Source organism: Antechinus flavipes, chromosome 2 (genome assembly GCF_016432865.1).
Source record: "Antechinus flavipes isolate AdamAnt ecotype Samford, QLD, Australia chromosome 2, AdamAnt_v2, whole genome shotgun sequence".
Lineage (NCBI taxonomy): Eukaryota > Metazoa > Chordata > Mammalia > Dasyuromorphia > Dasyuridae > Antechinus > Antechinus flavipes.
In genome coordinates this window covers 434,611,600-434,636,171 of record NC_067399.1, presented here as the reverse complement: position 1 = coordinate 434,636,171, position 24,572 = coordinate 434,611,600, and positions in this window count along the sequence as shown.

The following is a 24,572-nucleotide window of genomic DNA, read 5'->3' as shown; positions in this document are numbered from 1 at the left end:
ACATAATTCTCTAATAGAATGTATAACATGTGGATATTTAAAACTGCATTTTGTTTAAGCTTTATGTGATTCATTATTGTTATTATTGAAATACATTTTTATTATTTATAAAATATTGAGACATATATTGTTTAATCATACAGTTTATGTATGATTTATTTGATATGTAATTCTGTATATTATTGTAATATACATGTATATTATTGCTATACATGTGCATGTTATTAGTATATTATTGCTATACATGTATATAAAAATTAGAATATATGACTTATATTTGATTACTCTGTGGCTAAATAATTCTCTTTCCAGAGAAAAATACTTGGGGAAAAACACAGTTTTAAAAGGACCTGAGTGAAAGTAGCTCCTTAGAGAAAAAGCATTTATTAAAGGCAAAGGTTGCCAAAATGTCTTGTTTCCTAGCAACTCATTTACATATGACATTTGAAACTAAGAAACTCCAATAACTAGAACTTTTTTTGACAACTATGGGAAGATGATACATGGCTTATTTAGGTATAAATGACAGAAATGTCAGGTTTGGCTTCTCAATCTGAGGTAGATTGGAGTCACTTTACAGGAAGAGACCTTGTTTTGAGGTAGGACTCAGTAACTGAGTAAGAGACTGAAGTTAATGATCACAGAATTTGGGTCAATACCAGCAAAGAAGTTGAGGGTAGGAGACAAACAGAAGCTGGGTGAAGAAAGAAATAGGCTACTTGAAACATAAGAAAAAAGGAAGAAGAAAAAGGCAGCTGTTGACCTGAGACCATTGGCTGGAGAAAGGCAGATTGTGTAGTTACTGCTAGGAATTAATTTAAGTGGAGGAAAGCTCTGATAAAAGGGCTAGCTGAAAGAAAGAAGAAATCCCCACTGTTTAAAGAGCTGTCTGGGCAAAGAAAAGACTATATAACCTTAGCCTTTACTGTCATCTACAAGGTGAAAGATGGAAATCCCTTAGAGATTTATTTGTCTTGTTCTTTATACCAATTCTGGCTTGGGAGAGAGGAAAAACTCTTAGAACCTAGTGAACAGACCTGGATAGCTCTGTGGAATCCAGACTTAGATGAATTGTTTTGCCAAAAGTACCAACACTTCCTCAGAGCTGAGTCAAAGGAGCAGATCTGCAAAGCTCTGTAAACACCAGCCTGAAGGTTTCTGATTTCACTGAAAGTACTTAACATTGCTTTTTTGGCCAAAAAATAGCAGCCAGCTGAGAAGCACTGTAATTTTAACCAGCAAGAGAGCAGAACGGCCCAGAAGATGAGAGGCCCCACATAGCAGATGATGTGTGGTATAGATTATTTAAGGAGATCAAGAACATCTGGGTCTACGATCTGGAGGTATGAGTTGCCCCAAGCACATAAATTTCCTTTTTTATAAAGATGCTTGCCTTCCCTCTCTTAGTTTATGCTCACTCTACTCTACAGAGGGAGATTGATGGGAGAATATAATCCAGGTTTATAGATGGACTATTATAATTAGTCTTACTTTTGTTGTTTAGTAAATGTTTCACGATTAAGGGTTAATGATACTTTCTTTGCTGATTTGCTTAAATGGTAAGCACACCAGTGGGGGCTCAGGAGTTGGGTTAATGAGGAGTTAAAGTATGTTTCTTCATACCAGGGTTACCTGTAGGATTCCGAGAGTGATTTGTAACTAGGAGAAGCCACCATTTGGCTGCTTCCCTGCTACATACCACTATGAATGCAAGTTGTGGTGAGCCAACCAAGAGGAAAAAACCTAAAGAGAAAAAAATGCTTTTATTATACCTACTCTTTTTTTTTTTTAACAATTTAAATGATGTATTATTCTTGTTTTTTGTTGTTATTTTTTATAGTTTTTATTTTTTCAAATATATGCAAAGATAGTTTTCAACATTCACCTTTGCAAAACCTTGTGTTCCAAATTTTTCTCCCTCCCTCCTATCCCCTTCAACAGACAGCAAGCAATCCAATTCTTCTCAATATATTTCCACATTCATCATCACAAGAAAAACCAGATCAAAAGTGAAAAAAACACGAGAAGAAAAAACAAGCAAACAAATAACAACAATAGCAACAATAAATGAAAATATTATCCTTTGATCTTCATTCAGATTTCATAGTTCCCTATCTTGATGTAGATGGTTCTCTCCATCCCAAATCTATTGGAATTTCCTTGAATCACCTCATTGTTGAAAAGAACCACGTCAATCACAATTGATCAACAATCTATTATTGCTGAACAATCAATGTTCTCTGGGTTCTACTCACTTCACTTTGCATCAGTTCATCCAAGTCTTTCCAGTTTTCTGAAATCAGCCTGCTCATCATTTCTTACAGAGCAATAATATTCTATAACATTCATATACCATAATTAATTCAGCCATTCTCCAACTGACGGCAATCCCTTCAGTTTCCATTCCTTGCCACTACAAAAAGGGCTGATACAAACATTTTTTGCACATGTGGGTCCTTTTCTCCTTTTTATGATTTCTTTAAGATACAGATTCAGTAGAGACATTGCTGGATCAAAGAGTATGCACAGTTTGATAGTTCTTTGGGCATAGGTCCAAATTGCACTCTAGAATGACCATACCCCCTCTTTTAAAAAGATACCTTTCCCTGTTCTTTCTCTAGTCCCACTTTCCAATTTGCCCCCAGGGCTTCATAAAATACTTTGCACCTTTATAAGATATGTTTTATATTGTATTTTATACTTACCAATATTTGTATTTTATTCTTTTACTGTACTGTGAATTGAGTAAAGACAAGGATTATATCTAAACCTTAAATCTTCTCTAGTGCCCAACACAGAACATCCCAAAATTGAATTGCTAGTCATTTACCAAGCCAATTAGTCAGTCAACAAATATTTATTAAGCAGTTACTATATGCCAGACTCTATGCCTAGTTAAAGAAAAACAAAAATGCTGTTCTTGCCTTTGAGGAGTCCACATTCTGATGTGAGGGAAAATGTAATTATATATACACATATACATAATTATATACATGCAACATATATACAGAGTTGGTAGAAGGTAATATCCTAGAAAAGGAGGCAAAAGGGAAGCTAGGAAAGGCCTCTTGAAGAAGAAAGCTAAGTAAAATGTGAGGGATGGGAACATTTCAAGCATCAGGGACAACCACTGAAAAAGAATGGAGTCCAGTGAAATGATGGTATCCAATGAATAAAGGAAAGTTTAAAAGACTGAAAAAGTAGAAAAGGGCTAGGCTGTGATGGATTTTACATGTCAAACAAAAGGTGATATGCTTTAACCAATGAGATTTATTAAGCAGCAGATATGTTTAGATCTGAGCTTATGGAAAATCACTTTGGCAGCTGAGTGGAAGATGGATGAAAGTGAAGGGAGATTGACCTGAGACAATTAGAAAGTTATTGTAATAGTCTAGATGAGGAAGTACACCACATTGGTGTTATGTATATAAATGGAGAGAAAGCCAAAAAAAAAAAACCCAAAACATTTAATGGTAGATTGAATATATGCAGTGAATGTAAGAAGTCAAGAATTATCCTGAGTTTATAACCCTGGGAGACTAGGAGAATGATGTATCTTCAACAGAAAAGGAAAGTTGGGAAGAGAAGAAGAGTTAGGGGAGAAAGATAATGAATTCTTTTTTAGACACATTAAGTTTAAGATACTTATGAAGCATCCAATTCAAGATGTTCAAAAGGCAGTTGACTATATGGGACTGGTACTCTAGGGAGGGATTAGGGATAGATATACCCTGGGAATCATCTGCATAGCGATGGTAATTGAACCCACGGGGGTTGATGAGGTCACTAAATGAAATTGAGTAGAGAAAGAAGAGAAGAAGGTCCAGGAAGAGCATTTACTGTTAATGGGCAGTACAAGAACAAAGATCCAGCAAAGAAAACCAACACGTATCCATCAGACAGGTAAGAGACTTAAGAGATAACAATGTAACTAAAACCTAGAAGAAAGAAAGTATCTAGGAGGAGATGGTGAAGCAGAGTATCAAAGACTACATAGAAGACAAGAAGGATGAGAACTGAGAAAGGGCCAAAGGATTTGACAATTAGGCAAACATTATTCATTTTGAAGAGAGCTTCTTCAGTGGAATGATGAAGCTGGAAATTAGCTCACAGAGGATGGAAAAGCACTTCAATCTAGATGGCTTTCTCAAAGAATTTACCCAAGAAAGGAAGGAGAGATTCAGATGAAATATGCTGCCTGGGTGTTATACAGGAAACAAAGATGAGTAAGAATGATCCTCTATCAGCTCTCAATTTAGTAAAGGAAATAGGATGTGGACACATATAGTGGCATTTGGTTAATTTATTTTTAATACACTTTGTTTTATGAATTATGATGGGAGAGAAAAATCAGAGCAAAAGGGAAAAACCATGGGAGAGATTTAAAAAAAACAGAAAAAAGAAGTGAACATAGGATGTATTGATTTATGTTCAGTCTCTTTAGTTCTTTTTCTGGATACAGATGGCATTTTCTGTCCAAAGCCTATTGGGATTGCTTTGAATCACTGAACTTCTGATTTAAAACCGAACTTTTCATCATTGATCATCATACATCCTTGCCGTTATTGTGTATAATGTATTGCTGATCCTGCTTGTTTCACTCAGCATCCATTCGTGTAAATCTTTCCAGGTCTTTTTATAATCAGCTTGTTCATCATTTTTTATAGAACAATAATATTCCATTACTTTCATGTACCACAACTTATTCAGCCATTCCCCAATTGATGGGCATCCACTCCTTTTCCAATTCTTTGCTACCACAAAATGTATTTTTTAAAAAAATATACTTATGTGCATGATATATATATATAAACAAAAATACATATGTGTATGTGTGTGTGTGTGTGTGTGTGTGTGTGTATTTAATGGTAGGTACTATTTCCTACTTATCTTTTAATTGACTGGCACATATTAAATCCTATATAGATACTAGGTGAATTGCATAGTCCAGTTGACAATTGATGAGGACTTGGTCTGATGAGGTCCTGAATGATGGATATGATGAGTAGAGAAAAACTGAAGCATTGATAAAAATTATTCCCTGATACAGGCAGGACAAAGGCTCTCATAATCCATGGTCCCACTCTCTGTGAAAGCAATCCAGTCAGAAATCTAAATTATGTCAAGTCCCTGAGGCTAAATTTTCCCTATAAAATAGTTTATGGCCCATGGCTTCAACACTACTACTCCTTTAGATCAGTTCTCCATGGCACTCTGCCTCTTGGTGTCTTTCCCCTTACCTTTCCACCATACCACATGGTATCTCTTCTCATTGAACTGTGTTTCTCAACCCCATTTCCCCACCTTATGGCTAACTAACTCTTTTAGAGTGTTCAGTCCCTTTCAGTATTTAGCCTGCCAGCTAAGGGCATGCCCCAACCTCATGAGATGCTCCCTTTCTATTGGGTAATTGTGAGTTCCACTAAGTAAATTGTCTTTTTTTTAAATTAAAATTTAACTTTATTTTTATCATTTTCCTTCTTTAAAAAAATGCTTTGCCATGACAGAAATGGATATTTCTGGTATCTTACTATTTCCTACATTCGATGCTTTAGTTTGCCTCTTTTTAAAAAATTAATTCATTAATTAAATTTTAATACATAATGCCTTATGAATCATGTTGGGAGAGAAAAATCAGAACAAAAGGGAAAAACCACAGGAGAAGGGGGAAAAAGGAGAAAAAAGAAGTGACTATAGCATGTGTTGATTTACATTCAATCTCCATAATCTTTTTCTGGATACAGATGGCATTTTCTATGCAAAGTCTATTGGGATTGTCTTAGATCACTGAAACTGCTGAGAAGAACCAAGCCTTTCATAGTTGATTGTATATTTTTGCTTTTATTGTGTACAGTATATTCCTGGTTCTGCTTGTTTCACTCAGCATCAGTTCATGTAAATCTTTCCAGGCCTTTCTATAATCAGCTTGTTCATCATTTTTGGGAACTTGTCTTTTATGTGCTCTCTCACTCTATTTCATATTTACCATAATTTTGTCTGTAATGTCTTCCCTAAATAAATCTACCTTTTGCCAAAGAGAATAGCCATTATGAATTCTTCATATGATTGAACCCCAACATTTGGTGTCTACAGCCACATCAGGTCTAGGGTTGGAGGCCTAATTTTTCTTATCTTTAAAATAAAAGCTTTGGTTGGAAAATAATGTAAGTGGAAAGAACTACATGAGTGAAAAAATTAAAATTAAATTTGTATAATTATGATTAGCCAGTTCCAAGGTAGTGGGGTTCTTTTAGATGAGAGCCTACAGCTATAGAATATTATATATGTATATAAAAATATACATATACATCCATGGATATGTGTATGTATATGTAGCCAGACAATTTTGTTGAATTGCTTCTTCTCTCCCCTCTTGCTTTCTTTTTTATTCCTTGTCATAGGGCTCACTGAACAGGGGAGGATGGAAGGATATATTTAAAAATAAAGGTGATGTCAAAACTAGGTGGCACAATGGATAGAACTCTGAGCCTGGGGTCAGGAAGATGTGAATTCAAATTTGGCTTCAGATATTTATTAACCATATGATCCTGGGCAAGTCACTTGACCTCTGACTCAGTTGCCTCATAAGTAAAATGGGAATAATGATAGCACCTATCTTCCAGGGTTGTTATAAGAACCAAATGAGATAATATTTATAACATACTTGGCATAGTACTTGGCACAGCAGATGAACATAAATGTCTAGCTATTATGATTTTTAAAATTAAATATACAAATAGTTTTTTGCCTTAAAATATTTTTTTATTTATAATAATAGCTTTTTATTTTAAAAATACAGGCAAAAATAGTTTTCAACATTCACTTTTGTAAAATCTTGTGTTCCAAATTTTTCTTTCTCTCTTTCCCTTACCCCTCTCCTCTAGACAGCAAGTAAACTAATATAGGTTAAACATGTATAATTTTTTTAAACATACAATAATTTTTTAATGAAAGGATTGAACTAGATGAAGGTTTCTTAACTTTTTTAGTGTCCTAGACATTCTTGGCAAGTCTAGTGAAGTCTAGAGCCCTTCTCATGTTTTTAAATGTATAAAATATAATATATAGGATTACAAAGAAAATCATTTAGATTGAAATATAGTTATCAAAATATTTAAAAAACAAGTTTGTGGACCCTGGGTTCTGAAGTCTTGATAAATGAACTCTAAGGTCCCCTCCATGGGCAGCTAGGTAGTACAGTGGATGGAGTGCTAGATCTAAAAGCTACACTCATGTTCCTGAATTCAGATATGGTCTCAGACACTCATCAGCTGTGTGACTGTGGGTAAATCACTTCACCCTGTTTGCCTCGGTTTCCCCATCTGTAAAATGAGCTGGAGAAGGAAATGGCAAACCATTCTAGTACCTTTGCTAAGAAAATCCCAAATTGTAGTCTTGAAGAGCTGGATATGACTGAAACCACTGAACAACAATACCCCTTTTACTTCTAAATTCTGTGGCTCAGGTAGGTCATGAAAGAATGTTTGTGTCTATTGGAGACTTGAAAGGACTTGTCCAGAGTCACAAGAAAAATATCATAACTCTCAAATTTAGGATTCCTCACTCTAACACTAACCTGGTTTTTATTGTTTTTATTTTTATTATAGTTTTTATTAACTCCTATTATTGCAATAAAAGCTGTTATTCAGGTGATTTTAATGATGTCAGCATATTGAACAATAGAAGTTCTGAGATTACTGCTGGAGAAAGGTAGAAAGGATAGAGGGATGAGCCTGAAGGAATTCCTGGGTCCCTCTTTTTGGAAGAGCAGGCTTCACTCATCTTCTCAGCTTGTTCTGTAAAGAGACATAGCTCTTGGGTAATGTGAGAATTTGTTTTGCCAGACTATACAATTATGTCTTGAAGGATTTTGTGTGTTTTTTAAAATGTGTTCATAAGGAGGGGAAAAAAGAAAAGAATCAAGGAAGGTAGGAAGAAAGGAAGGTAAGAAGGAAGGAAGGAAGAAAGAGAGAAAAAGAAAGGGGGAAGGAAGAAGGAAACAAGCATGTGTTAAGCATCTGTTATGTGACAGTAGGCACAATGCTTTACAAATATTATCTCATTTAATCTCAACAACTCTGGAATGTAGGTACTGTTATAAATCTCCATTTCACATCAGAAGAAACTGAGACAGACAGATTAAGTGACTTGCCTGGGGTCACACAGCTAGTCAGTGTCTGAGGCCTGACTTCAGACAATTAGGTGGCACAATGGGGTACAATGCTGGGCTGGGGTAGAAGGGTAGAGGAATAGTAGGGTAGAGCACTGGGGTAGATCTCCAGATTAGGAGAACCTGAGTCCAAATCCAGTTTCAAATACAGCTTAGCCGTGTGGATCTGGGCAAATCACTCAACTACCTGCCTCAACTTCTTCAGTTATAAAATTGAGATAGCAGCATCTAGATTGCAGAGTTGTAAGGATCAAATGAGAATATTTTTCAAAAGACTAAGCACTGTGTTTGTACATAATAAGTGTTATATTAATGTTTATTACTTGTTAGACCTAATATTCTATACATGGTGTGACCTAGCTGCCTAAAAGGGAATGAAGAGAAGGAAGGAAATAAAGGGATTTTTTTTTAATGTTTGTTTACTGAAAATTGAAAAAAATAAATATAAACCAACTTCTTTATGATTGTGTTCATATGTTCAGTCATTTCAGTCATGTTTGATTCTTCATGACCTCATTTGGCAGTATCTTGGCAGAGATACTGGAGGGGTTTACCATTTTCTTTTCCAGTTTATTCAACAGATGGGAAAACTGAGGCGAATAGGGTTAAGGGACTTGCCCAGGATTATACAGTGTCTGAGGCTGGATTTGAATTCAGGAAGAGTCTTCCTAACTCTAGCCTACTGTTATCTCTTGCACCACCTATCTGTTCCTATCACTGTTTAGGGTAATTCAAAAGGAAAAAAGGGTTTAAATTCAAAGAAAGAGGAAAGCCAGTATCTGCTCTCCAGGAATCATGGATCAAGATTCCTTATTTAATGACAGACATCAGTGGCTTTCCCTAGTAAAGGCCTGGAGGGCTTGTTCCTCAAATCAAGCAAATTTTTCTTTCTTTTTTAATCCCTGATATTTTTACCCAGCAGCTTCCAGACCACTCTGACCCCTATGACCTCTTAGGCTGCTGGGTAGGAGACACAGAACACTGAGCCAGCTGTCAGAAATCCGATGTGGGATCTCATCCTGTCTCCACCACTATCCCTTGCTCCTCCTCCGGATCAACATTCTTTCCACCCCCTCTTTCCTGTTGAATTCCTACATAGCCTTCCAAGCCCCAGAGAGCCCAGCTTAAATGTCACCTCCTCTAGGAATTCAATTCAACCCACATTTCTCAAGGCTCTTATCACTAGCGAGACTTTTCTAGGATTTGGAGGACTTCTCAGAGTAATAGTACTGCTTTAATGCATATATTACCTAATACTAATCTACCAATCAATCAAGTATATAAATGGCTTCTAGCAACTAAGAACTGTAGTAAGTGCCAGGAAACAGACAAAACAAAAAAAGAAAGAAAGAAAGAAAAGAAACAATTCTAGGTATCTTTCCTCTCATAGATTGCTCTCATCTCTTTCTCTCAATATCCTGCATTTTGCCCTGCAAAAACGGGTGCAAAATAAATGTTTTTTGAATGAATGAAATTTAACACTGACTACCTTATGGAGGGCTTTGGCTAGATGCTAGAGATATAAAGAAAAAGTGAAAGTATTATTATTCTCAGTTCTCATTTGAGGAACTTAAAAGAGAAACCTCTTTTAATCCAGCGTCACATGGCAAATGTCAAGCAAAAATCTGCTACTACATACAGTGTATCTCCCTTGTGTGTATGTATACATACATGCACAGATGTACGTATATGTATGATACATATCTACATTTATACACAGTATATAAAATTTTCTACATAACATGCATATGAAAATTTCCCATTTAACTATTTAATTTCATATTTCAAATGTCTTTTTTATACAACTAAAGTCTGATGAAATAAATGATAGATTAAAAATAAAAGTAATTCTCATCATTCTTTTAGAAAAAGGTATAATGACTTGACAACATTTCCAGCAAATTTATGTACATATATATAGGCAAACGCATCACTATATAAGTATTTCTGTAAATACACACACACACACACACACACACACACACACACACACAGAGGATGTGTCCTAAAAATCTTAGTGTAGCTTTAAACTTTAATTATCAATGCACATAAAATTTTCTCTCTACTCTAAAAGGTTGAAAATGGACAGTTCTTCTCCATTCCTAGTCCAGCCTTTCCGCAATTTCTGCTCCAGGCTTTGATCCAAATCTTGGTGTTTTGTCCCCATTCTTATTCAGCTGGAAGTGAGTAGATCTTTAATTCTACCAGGCTTTTCTATTCTCCCGGCTAATGGGCCATTCCTTCCTTTGTGGGGACCAACTGTCCAGAATGCCACAAAAGAAAGAGCTAGATTAGGTGGTTGGGGGGAAAGAGGGAAATAGGTAAATAGGAGAAGGGGGAAAAGGGGAGAGAAGAGAAAAGGGGAAGGGGAACCAGGAATCGAGACCTCACCTATAAAATGGGGATCATTACCCTTGCTGTGCTTCATTCATTCTTCAAAAAAACCTACTTATAAAGCACCTAGTGTGTATAAAACATAGCTCTAGGCACTAGAGTAAGTACAAATTTAGACTGAGAAATCCTAAGGTAGAATAGTAGGAAGATAATATACTAACCCTGAGTGCACATTCTTTCAACTCAAATATTAAAAAATCCAATTAATGTCTAGGGTAGAAAACAAAGGGTTAAAGGGGGGGAGTTGTCATTGATGAGAAGAACTGGGGGAGGTAGCTTTTGAATTGGGCATTATTTAAAAGTTGGAATTCCAGTGGTCAAGGGGTGGGAGGGCATTCCAGGGATAGGACTTTTGTTAAATGAACCACTCATCTTCCGTTCTCTGGTCCTGTCCCATTGCCTAGAGACCATCCCCCCACACTGGGAATGGACAAACCTTTCATCTGCTAAAGTCTTCTATAGCCCAGCTCTTCCCAGTTTTCCCAGATTCTCTCCAGGGGAAAGTTGACTTCTTGATCCTTAAACTTATCTTAGTATTTTATCATCCTATAATTGTTTTCACATACTTGGCACTTAGGGCAGCTAGTGTTGGACATAACTGAAATGACTAAACAACAAAAGTTGACACCTGAGAGAATGTTTCAGGTCAGTTTTTTTCTTGTCAGTAGAATTGGTGCCATTTTCCACTTTTGTCCTTATTCAACTTCTTGGTCACCAATTTAAATTTTTTACTTTAAAAAATAAAATAGGGGCAGTTAGTTGGCTCAGTAGATAGAGCACCAGCCCTGAAATCAGGAGGTTCTGAGTTCAAATATGACCTCAGACACTTAATTTCCTCAGCTGTGCAACCTTGGGCAAGTCACTTAATCCTAATTGCTTTAGAGAAAAACATATAAATAAACAAATAAATAAATAAATAAAATAAAATAAAAATTAGTACTTTATGCCATAATCTCACATAATTGGCATTTAATGTTTGCAGGTGTGAATTAAGTGGATTAGCTACCTACATGTGAATCATTATTATTATTATTATTCCTTCCAGAGAACCTATTCTGAGACTATTACTGGACCTGGAGGGTCTTAATCTTTATTATTCCAGTTCCCACAGGTTATGGCATTAGGAAAGAGAAGCCTGAAGTCAACTCTGGCTCTAGGCAAGGTTTTATTTGTCTTTTAGCCCAGACTCCTCAATCACTGCTTGGAAAGCTGAATCTGCAAGTCCCTGGATTCTTAGATATTTAGGCCAGGGTAGCACCTTTGCCTTAAGGTCAAAATTTAAGTGTCCTTGGGCAAATTATTTAACCTCCCTGAATGCTGGGAGAAAATACAGTTTCCTCATCTATAAAATAAGTTTGAACTCATGTTAATCCCTAAGGTGTTTTCTAACTCCAATATTCTATGTTTCATGGTTTGGGGTTCTAATATTATTGTGTTGTATGTTCTAAGGGACTATTTAACTTTATGATTTTACATTATAGTTTTTATTTCTCTTGTTTTCTTATTAGGAGGTAGAGAAAGAGAGAAGGGGGAGGGAAAGGAAGGAGAACAGAAAAAGAGAACAAGACAGACAGAACAAGAAAGAGAGACAAAGACACAGAGAAAATGAGAATGCAGGATTGAAACTAAAATTAAATTGAATTTAAAAGATTCCATGTTCCATAGCCTAAAGTCTCTTCTGTGTTCTATATTTTTATGCTCTAAGGTCCCTTCAGGGCAGTAAGGTGGCTCATTGGACAGAGTGCCAGGCTTGGAGTTAGGAGGACCTAAATTCACATGTGACCTCAGACACGTCCTAACTATGTGATCCTTGGCAAGTCATTTAACCCAGTTTCCATCAGTTTCTTTATCTGTAAAATAAGCCAGAGAAGGAAAAAGGCAATCATTTTGGCATCTTTGCCAAGAAAATCTCAAATGGGGTCACAGAGAGTTGGACATGACTGAAACAGCTCAATAACAAAGGTCCCTTCCAGCTCTGACATTCTGTGAATGTGTCCAATCCTCTCATTTGAGAATAAAACGGAAAGAAAAAAAAACTGAGACACAGAAAAGTAAAATGATTCAGCCAAGAGGATGTAGTTTGGGCCCTACCCTAGTCATCTTTTAGGATTACAAAATCAGAGGATTGGAAAGGACCTCTAAGGCCATGCAATCCAGGTCCACCCTGAGGTGCAAAGTCTGTTCCACAAATTCCCTGATACAGGGTCCTCTAGCCTCTGCTTGAATACTTAAGTGAAAAGGAGCTTGCTTGCTATCTACTAAAGGATCCATTCCATAATTAGCTCAGTCTGTTAGGAAATCCTTCTTGCTTCATTGTGGGTGGGCAACGTTCCCACTGAAAACCCGAGAATATAGCCATCAGAAGCACATAGGATGCCATAGATGGACATGTGGAGCTCAGAGGTCACTAGTCCAGACTTTCACATGGTATAAGAATAGCCATTAAGGCACAGGTATCAAACACCTTCAACATTCCTGAATGGGGTCCAAACCAGATTAAAATATAATTGAGAAACAGTTAACAAAACAAATAAAAATACAATAAAAGATAATAATAAAACATTTAAAAACTAAATCAATGTGCAGCAGCAGGAATACTTATGTATAGGTTAGTGGGTTTTTTGAGTTTGATATCATTGCCTTAAAGTGTCCCTGACTGGGAAGAAGGTGAGGGTGAGAAATCAGCCAGTCTCTGCTTAGATCTCATGAGGTGTGGGAAACTCACTGCCTTAGAGACATCTCGTTGACTGAGAAATAGCATTACTTAATGTCAAGGATGTTGGACTTGTAGACAGAAGACCCAGATTCTAATTCTGCTTCATACCACCTGTCCCCTGATCTTTCTGAATCTCAGTTTTTTCATCTTACAATGGTTTGGAAGGGCAAGTAATGTTGGGGGGAGACAGACTCCATGATATTAAGGTCCTTTCTAGCTCTAAATCCTATGATGCTAGCTTTAATAATTAGCAGGTAATTTCTTTTCTCCTTTCTTCCTCAGGCACAAGTCTGTTCATGTCATTCTCCTGCTCAAAAACATTCAGTGGTTCCTTTATTGTCTATAGGACAAAATATAGAATCTTTAGCTTAGAATTTAAGGCTCTTGATTTATCTAGCCCCAATCTTATTTTTCATTACCCTTTTCCAAGCCTTCTTTTTTTTTACTTAACTGATTATTGGCTGTTTGCTGATCTGCCTTCTTTAACTTCTGAGCATTTGTACATTCCATTTCCCATGCCTCATGCCAGGAACTCTCTGTTACATTGTCCCTGCACCTTTTTTTATTCCAGCTTGAGGTCAAGTGCCCTCTCTTTCAGGAAGCTTTTCCTGACCTCCTCTTATCTATCTCCAACAACTGATCCGTTCTGCTTCAATCTTTTGAAAATCTATTTTATTGCCACTCTCCCATTAAAATATCACATCCTCAATGTATGTAACTTTGGGTTCAAGCCCAGACATTTAAGAGCACCTGAGTAAGGGGACAGAATTGGGGAGACCTTGGAAGAGGAGAGTTCCACTTCTGCCTTCTGGCTCTGTGGAGGGAGAGGCCCTCCAAATGAAATGAAGAACTCAGAAGAATCGTAGAGAGGAGCCAGACCCTCAACAAGTCTCTGATTTTCAGGTTATTGTACAAGAGAATTCAGAATATTTTTCCTTGGGTAAGACAGGATACTTATAGATACTCCCTTGGTTGAGTTCAGATATCTAACTTGTAGTGGGAGAGATCATTCATCTTGAATATTGACTTTTATATTCTAATCTGAATAACTTTTCTGATTTCTGTTTGCTATAGACTTGGATTTATTTGCTATTTGGGCTTATTTACTATTTGTGGTGGTCTTTGTGTAACTAGAATTTGTTGGGAAAAGAAAAAAGAAAAAAAAAGAATTTGTTGGCAAGTAAAGCAAGTCTTTAGAGGATATAGCTTGAGGCACCACATTAAGAGATAGAGACCAGAAGACAACTTGAACCCAAGGGGAAAAATATGTGTACAATACACTTTTGTATTTTTACACTTTTACATATGTGCATTATAAACTTTTTGTCCCTTACATAAACTTAGACCATCAGCAAATCAAATCCTGATTTGTAGCATTTGCTGATTTGTGAGATGTAAATACTCATTCTGAAAATAAAACAATTGGCTTTTACATATGGTAGGAGTTGGCTCCAGCACTCTTGGGATGGAATAAATTCTGTAGTGGGAGTCTGCCCAAAAAGGTTGGGAATTTCTCAAGGAAAAGGCCTTAATGGAGCAGCTAGATAGGTTGGTGGATTGAGAAGCAGTCCTAAAGTCAAGAGGACTGAATTCAAATCTAGTCTCAGATATTTAACATGTATTAACTATGTGACTATGGGCAAGTCACTTAATCCCAATTCCTTCATGAAAAGAAAGAGAGCCTAAAGACTCAAAGAGAAACATTTCTTAAAAAAAGCGCGAAGTATTTTGATAATATAGATGTAAATATAGTGGGAATTAATCCAACAACTTAGTTGTTAAAAAGACAAGGGCAAATTATATGGCATAGCATAGTACTATAGGAATAGTGTCAGAAGTGTCTAGAGCTTAGAAGGTGCTGCAAAGACAGTTGATTTTTTAAAACTATATTAAAACTATATTAGGTGTATGGAAATATGTTTTGCATGACTATATGTGTATAATTTATTTCAATATACTTGCCTTCTCAATGAGGGAAGTAAAGAGAAAAAGGGAGAGAATATGGAAACTCAAAATTTTTTAAAATGTTAAAAGTTGTGCATGTTATTGGGAAAAAATAAAATATTAAATTTTAAAAACTTTATTAGATGAAAAGAGAGGCTCAACAGAGTCATAAAATTGTTGCTTGGGGTGACTAGACTGGTGATAACTGATATCAAACAGAAAACAGAGCTGCCTAATACTTATTTTGCTTTTATTTTTTTATCCCAAGGAAAATGAGCTTTGAGCTGGAAAGAATAAAAACAAAATGACTATTTGGTAATTAATATCCAAATAAGTAATGTGATAGTAAGGGAGTACCTACCTACCCATCATGAATTCAAGTAATCTGACATTGATGAACTATAGTTTTATGTACCAAAAGAATGGCAGATCTGGTATCTGAAAAACTGTGGAGCAAATGCTTTCCAGATTATGGGAGGGGCAATGGAGCTCCTGGACAGCTTTCTCCTCAAATTTTCATTCATAATCAGTCTAGAAAACCTCCAGTTTCACTTAGTATATCCCTTATAGCACTAATTGATCCAGTTATCAGCAGGGATAACAGCCAAATATAAATTTAGTCAGTCAACATTAATTAGTCTTTTTCAAAGGGACTGTGAGATAGTGATTAAGGTGGGAATATAAGCATTCAAAAAATTATAGGTCAGGAAGTTGTATTGCTTACAGACATGCAAGCATGGATGACCCTTCAGTTCCATGGCAGAGGCTCTGGCATTTGGTGGAATACTCTGAGAACCCACAACTCTGGGCCTCTAGTGGGTGGGGGTCTATAGGAAAACCAGGATGTCCCAGACAGTGATGTATCCCCCATCCTTACTCTATCAATCAAAAAGATGTGATTAGGAAAGTTTGCTAACTGCATACATGGGTCATGTGAAGTTTTCTAGACTGATTATGATCAAGAGAACCTTACACTTTTTGCCTAAATGAAGCTGACTAAACTAGTTATTGGATATATAACTATTTATAGTTTATAATATGTAGAACAAACTTATACAAACAAAAACATATACCAAATGAACACAGTAATGTAATGTTTGATAAATCCCAAGGTCTCAGTTATTGGGGTAAGAACTTAGTATTTGGTAAAAACTCTTGGGAAAATTGGAAAGCAGATTGAAACAAATTAAATATAAACCAATATCTTATCCTGTATATAAATATAATCCCCAGAAGCATATGACTTAAACATAAAAGTGGATATCGCAAACAAATGAGAAGAATTAGAAAGAAATTATATTTCAGATCTATGGATAGGGGAAGAATTAATTCATGACTAAAAAACAAAGGATAGAGAAGATCAAAGAGCATAAAATGGAGTGTTTTGATTATTTAAAATTTTAAAAGGTTTTGCACAAACAAGATTGGCACAATTAAAACCAGAAGGGAAACAAATATATGTATATATGCAAGTTTTTCTGATAAAGATGTCATTTCCAAGATGTATAGGAATTGATTCAAATTTGTGGGAGTAAAGAAAAAAATTATCTCAAAATGGAGAGAGAGATTCTGATGCAAGAGGTTGGATCTAGCATAGCATTTACAGCACATTAGAAGCCAAAGAATACTTGAGCTTCAGGAGAGAAGGGAAAATCAAATCATGTGATTGGCTCTACAGGCCTTTTAGAGTAAAGGACCTAAGTTAAGGGAAGTACCCCCAAAGTCACCTCTTTCTCCAGTTTTCCCTTTTGATGCCATCTTTGCACAAATTCTTTATCATAGTTGTTTTTTTCATTACCCAAATATCAGAAAATTGAATTTTTCCTTAACCACAAAGAGATCAAGTATTAGCTTTAGATAAAGTAAATGTATTATTAGGCAGAAAGCCCATCTTCTACATAGGAGTTAAGAATTTTCCTGACAGCTCAGATTGATTGGGACTAAATTCAGAGATTTTCATCTAAAATAAATTCTCTAAAGCAAAAAAGAAAGAAACCAAGTGGATCTGGGATAGGAAGAGGAGCCATTATATTTTCCCCTAGGCTTGAAATTAGCTAATTACTGTAATGGAATATTAGAGATGCTTGTCTAAATTTATTTTCTGCCATGGGCTCTCTATAGTTTTCCCAGAAGTTCTTGTTAAATAAGGAATCTTTCTCCCAGTAATTTGTGTTCTTAGGTTTTATCGGATGCTCTACTTCTGTTTTATTGCTTCTAGGTTTAAAACAAGAAGGTAAGCAAGTAATTGTGTATATTGTATATGTATGTGTATTGTATCTATACGTTTATATGTAGATAAGCAAGTTTTGTGATAAACTTCTAGATTTTCTTGCTTAATATGTTCCTCTAATCCTCTTTTGCTATTTCATAATATATTTAGAGATCTAGTAGTTTGAGACCCTCTTTATTCCTATTCCCTTTACCCTCTTATTTTCCTTAAAGTTTTAAACATTCTGTTCCTTTGAATACATTTTAAACTGTTTTTTCTAGTTCTATAAGGTACTTTGATAAAAGACTAAATCTGTGAATTAATTTTAATATTATCACTTTTGGACCTGTATTCAATACCTCGACTCTGAGTCTTTCAGAGTGAAGCTAACTGTATTTCCCTCTTGGGATCTGGGAATACTCCTAAGGAGCTGGGGTGTCTCTTTTCCAATGCCATTGGCTTGGAGTCCTCATTCTAGTGTGTTTCCTTCCATTAGTGACTAGACCTCCAGTTCCATTTAGCTAATTAATATTAGTTAATTTTTGATAATGATAAATGTTGGAAGGGAATGGGAGAAAACTAGGGCACTAATACATTGTTGGTGGAGTTGTGAGCTGATGCAACCATTTTGGGGAGTAATTTGGAACTATGCCCAAAGAACTATCAAATTATACATATCCTTTGATCCAGCAGTGTCTCTGCTGGATCTGTATTTCAAAGAGATCATTAAAAAGGGAAAAATGACTTACGTGTGCAAGTGTTTGTGGCAGCCCTTTTTGCAGTGGTAATAAACTAGAAACTGAGTGGATGCCCATCAGTTGGAGAATGGCTGAATAAGTTATGATTATATGAATGTTATGGAATATTATTGTTCCATAAGAAATGATCAGTTTAATTTCAGAAAGGCCTGGAGAGACTTACATGAACTGATGCTGAGTGAAATGAACAGAACCAGATCGTTGAATATAGCAAGATTATGGGATGATCAACTATGATAGACTTAGCTCTTTTCAACAGGGAGATGTTTCAGGCCAATGTCAATAGACTGATGGAGAGAGCCATCTGCATCCAGAAAAAAGGACTATGGAGATGGAATGTGCATTACAACATAGTATCTTTACAATTTTTATTGTCGTTTGCTTGCTTATTTTGTTTCTTTCTCATTTTTCCCTTTTTGGTCTGATTTTTCTTGTGCAGCATGATATGTAGAAATATTTGCACATGTTTAACCTATATTGAATTATTCGCTATCTAGGGGAAGGGGCAAAGGAGGAAAGAAGGAGAAAAATTTGAAACACAAGGTTTTGCAAAGGTAAATGTTGAAAACTACCTTTGCATGTATTTTGAAAAAAAATCTACTAAAATATTAGTTAATTTTTGTTGTTGGGTTTATTGTTGTTTTTGTTTAAAACTCTTATCTTGCCTAGACTGGAAGTTCAGAAGTTCCTCATGATCCTGGTCCCAGTCTGATACAGAAACTTCAAATCACTTTATTTCTGACTCTGTCAAATCAATCTTTTTTAGGAACAGAAGAGCAAGGGGAATTTGACATATCAGTACCAAATTTAGTGCAGCCACCCAATTGGTTTAATTCACTATAACTCCGAATTCCCAAACTGGAGATCTACCAACCTTAGTTTCCCTTGGTAGCAGAGATTATAGATGTGGGACACTAAACCAAGACAAATCTAATTTGGCAAAGAATATTTACTTCAAAATTACATATAAAAAAAGAAAAAAGTATAAACTTTCCCCCCTAACACTTTGGAGGGAATTCTTAGACTTCAGGTGGCTTGTTTTTCTGATCTTTAGAATACTTATAAGGTCACAGCCTCTAATTCCTCCACTTAAAATGAAAGAATAAATATCAAGTTAGAAAGAATCAAGGCCTTACTTCTTACAGCATTATGTTTCTTCTCTTACCAGAACACTGATAAGTAGGAAGATGACAACTAAAAAGAAGAAGCCAAAATTCTGATCTCCCAGTGCCTTTGGAATGCGTTCCCAGCTCTGGTTATATAATCAGAGTCAGAGTCACTTCTATTTACCACGTGGCACAAACAGAACCAGTTACAGAAAAGAAGGTCCACTCGTGCTCCACTTTTCTCCAGGACAATGTCAGCTCCAGTATATAGTATCAGCTGGGAAGCAGTCTACCTAGGCTCTGCTGATGGTCATAAGATGACTCAATATCTGATTCCCCACGACAAACCTATATGTCACCCTGGACCGAAATGTCCAGTGAGTATGGGAGAGAATCCCATACTCTCCTCACTGATGAAGATCAATATTCTGTGCCTGTGTGAGGAGTAGGCAGAGTTGATAAGAAGGGGAGAGATGAGATCTGACCTCCTCTGGCCACCATCATTGAGAGAAAATTTCAGCATTCAAATTTTTCTTAAGGTTGATGATAGGACAGAAAGCCTCTGGGAAAAAGCTGACATGTAGATTTGAATCTTTGGATCATTTCCCTGTTATTAGCTTATTATGCTAATGACTTCGGGGAATTTCTATACCTATCTTGATTGAGCTGAGTTATATTATTTGCATTGAAAAAAACTTCTTTATTCTGTATTGTCTGATATATATTTTCCCAGGTATAGTTTCTCTGATTTCTATTTTGCTTCCAATTTGAAGAAATGGGTTTATTTGCTGTTTGTTTGTGTTCATTGTGTAACTGGCATCTGGTGGGAAAAGGTCAAACTTCAGAATATACTATAGAACTATGGAGTTTTCTGTTAAGAAACAGTGATCAGGAGATTGGATTGAACTTAAAAATACATCCTTTAGACTAAAAATATTTAAGGAAGCAGACAGGTATAATTCTAGTCCAGTATCTTTTTTTTTCAAAGTAAAGCAGAGTGGCTGAGCTTCCGGCCCTAAATTCCTGCTTCCCCTGCTGGCAGCAATCAAAATTTCCCCTGGAGAAGGCTGGGGGTGGGGGCAGGGAAGTGGGGTAGGGGGAAAGAAAAGAGGGGAAGCTAGAAATGTCTATTTTGTCTCCCTGTTAATCACATAAAGATATGTGGACATATATAACCTACATGGCTAAAAGCCAGAACACCAGCTTCACATGATACTTGCCACCCCTTATATACACATTAATTTGGGTAGTTTCATTTTTTTTCTCAGTTTTTTAAGGAATATTTCATCTTCCCAGAAAATCTAAAGATTGGAGAATCTTTCTTCTTACTCCTATACATTCTTGTCTAAGAGGGAGAACAGCCTGCAATTTATGCTTAAGCTAACAACTACTCTGCTGAGGACACCATGTAGAATACTATGAAATTCCCTCTGCTCTCTCCAACTTTCTTGAAACATGAGATCCTCAGTCTTTTTGTCAATCTTGTTAATTGTGCTGGCTGCCAATTCTCCCAGAAAACTGTTGTGGAAACTGTTTATTGGAAACTTCAGCTCCATAGTTGTTACTTTACTTCTTTAACAGGCATACTCAATTTCCTTTCCCTCCTCCTTCCCTTTTCAATTTAATTAAATAAATATTCATTAAAAATTAATCTTTTTTTCAATTAACAAAAATTATCTTTCTTCCCTTCAACCTTCCTCGATAAATATTTATCAAGGGCACACTATGTTCCAGGAAAATGAAAATCAAAAACAATTTCTCAAAAGAGTCCTTGTCCTCAAGGAAATTCATTCTATTGGGGCAACATATATACATATAAGCAAATACTAATTAATTTCAGGAGGGAATAATTTGAGGATCCAGAGACTTTGCTTCATGGGCCCTACCTGAACTGAAGCTTGCGGAGAAGCTAAAATTTTAAAAGGAAGAAGGGAAGAAGGAATGTATTGTAGACATGGGGTGTGGCCTCCTGTACAGAGGTACAGATATAGTAGATATAGTTGGGAAGATAACAACTACACTAGATCAATCTGTCTTCTCTTCCTTCAGCCCAGATCTTCTTCTTCAGCTTTAGCTCCAGCTTATATCATATACTATAATAAAAAGATACCAGCAAAGATGCTGTGAGAGTGTGAGCAAAGAAAGTGAGAGACAAAGGGAAAATTCAATAAAAATTCAAAATATTTCTCAAGAAATTACTAAATGGAGGTAGCTAGATTGTTGCCCTGAAGGCAGGAGGACCTGAGTTCAAACGCGACTTCAGACACGTAACTTAACTAGCTGTGTGCAGGTCTTTTAACCCAGTGTGTCCTACACACACACACACACACACACACACACACACACACACACACACACACACAAAATCACTAAATGCAAGGCATGACACTATGTTGCTTTAAAATGGAAAAAGCAAAACAATCCCTGCTGGGACAGCTAAGTAGCCCAGTTGTATAGAACACTGGCCCTGGTGTGAACCTGGGCATGTCATTTAACCCCAACTGCCTCCCCCCAAAAATCAGCCCTATTTAACCTCAGAGTCAGTTTCCTCACCTGTAAAGTAGAGATGTGATAGCACTTACCTCCCATGGCTATAAGGATTAAATCAGATAACATAGTAAAGTGCTCTGAAAACCTCAAAGAGCTATACAAATGCTAGCTATTAATATACACATTACCTTCACTTGAAGTCTCCGTCTCCCACTAACATGATTTCACTTGCAGGGTTGAAGGAAGAAAGAGTCACCTGGAAACTTTTTTTTTTTACTGACCTAACACCCCTCTTAGTTCCTGCTGTAAGTAGAGAAGCTGTCAGAAGAACCAAGGTTCTTGTTTCCTTAGCGTTTTGTTATCATATATTAAAACATCAAATCATTTCAATTCTGGACCACCACATGACCAGAGCAGCCCATCTCCAACCAGCTCACTTGCTAAGTCACACTTGGCTATGGAGTCCTCAGAAGTTGACCCTATTGGCTTGTTCAACCCTGCTATATTCATGTAAGTAAATTCAAGGTAATTTGAGATAGGAAACATTACTAACAACCGGGGACATCAGGAAAGAGTTCTTGAAGGAGAAGATATTTTAATTGAACCTTTTCTTGCCTTTTTTTGGAGGCAGGGAAGAAGAGAGAGAGGAAAGGTCATCAAGATTAAGTGATTTGCCCAGAATCACATAGCTAATAAGTATCTAAAGCTGAATTTGAAATCAGGTCCTTCCCATTCCAAAGAGATGAATCTTACTCCATATGGAGTCTTGTAACTGAATGTGGGGGTCATGAAATTATGATTTATTGTCAATAAAAGTTTGATTTGTATATCTATTTTATATGCCTATAGACCTGGGGGTCATGTAAAAAATTTTCAAATGAGAGGGCTTTGCAAGTGGAAAAAATTTAAGAAGTCTTTTCTTAAAGGAAAAGATTTGAGAGGCAGGGGTGATAAGGGGGTGTCTTCCAGGGTTAGGGGACAATCTGTGTAAATGCATTCAAGTAGGAGACAGAGTATCAAGATCTGGGACTCAAGAGATGAACAATTTAGCTGCTATGTTGAATGTGTAAAAGAAAAATATGAAATAAAACTGGAAAGCATCAGCCTGATGGCAGAAGTCCTTTCCCAGAAAGCCAAGGAGGTTGCATTTTATCCCAGTGCAACAGAGGGCCACTGAAGGGTTTTTTGAGTGACAAAGAGAAAAAAGGAGGTCCCAGAAGGTGGAAGAGAGGAAGTTCAGAGTAGAGGGGTCAGAGGAGGCTGCAAATAGTGGAATAGGAGCCAGAAAGAATGTCAGAGAGCAGCTGAAAGGAGAGACTGGAAGCCAAGATCTGGACCTCATGAGTTGTCCATTTGATTCCATAAACCTTAATGGTTGAATACCTGCTTTGTGCCAGATACTGTGCTTGGAGCTGGGGGTACAAAAATAATTATTATGCGACCCTGAATTCAAGGAGTTAGGTAATCTAATAGTGGGAGGAGGACACAAAGGATTAGGGATGCTGGGAAGAACAGGATGAGTGAGAAGGAGAGATTCAGGCAAAGGGCAGTTCACTGTGAAGACATGCCAGGAAGGCTTCCTGCAGGAGGGATACCCGAACTAAACCTTGATGACAAGAGGTAGAGGAAGGCTGTTCAGGGATTTGGGTGGGTAGCTAAAGAAAGGAAAGTAGAGTTGGAAGAGGATAGGCCAGGTAGGACAGTTTTCTGGGGTCACTGAGTCAGTGCAGGGAAGTGAGGAAAGGTTAGAAAAGTGAGTTGGAACAAGATTTTGTGGTAATTGTGATGGACTTGTCTCTTTTCAACAATGAGGTGATTCATGACAATTCCAATAGACTTGTGATGGAGGGAGCCATTTGCACCCAGAAAGAGCACTGTGGGGACTGAATGTGGATCACAACATAGTATTTTCACCTTTGTTGTTATAGTTATTATTGTTTGCTTGCTTGTTTTTTCTTTCTCATTTTCCCCCTTTTGATCTGATTTTTCTTGTGCAGCATGATAATTGTGTAATTATGTTTAGGAGAATTGCAGGTGCTTAATCTATATTAAGTTACTTGCTGTCTAGGAGAGGGAGAAGGTAGGAAGGGAGGGGGAAAATTTTAGAACACAAGGTTTTGCAAGAGTGAATGTTGAAAACCATATTTGCATGTATTTTGAAAAACAAAAAGTTATTTTAAAAAAAAAGTGAGTTTAGATCCAAATTTCCGGATCCAGAGAAGTTGGGATTAGGAGCTGATTGATATTTTATTCCATCAGCAATGAGAGGCCACTAATAAAACTAGTGAGCAATCTTGGTTCACAGCCTTGGTGGGCCCATTAAGCACATTAAGCATCTGGAAATCTTAAAAGTTTCTAGCCCAGAGAAGACTTGGGAATATTCTTCTGAGGATCCTGGGATCTAAGGGGTCACAACAATACCTAGATTTGTTTCAATATTAAAAAAAAAAAAAAAGCTACAGGGGGAAGAGAGAGAGAAAAATTTGGAACACAAGGTCTTACAAGGGCGAATGTTGAAAACTATCTTTGCATGCATTTTGAAAATAAAAATTTATTATTAAAAAAGCTATTATCTGGCAGTTGGGTGGAGCAGTGGATAGAGCACAGACCTTGAAGTCAGGAAACCTGAACTCCTACATTAAACACTTACTAGCGGTGTGACTCTGGGTAAGTCACATAATTCTAATTGCCTCCCGGAAGAAAAATAAAACAAAAACAAAAAACAAAAAAAAGCTACATTTGACAGATGGTAATCAAGGGGTTGCAAGGACAGGGTTAGGCACTC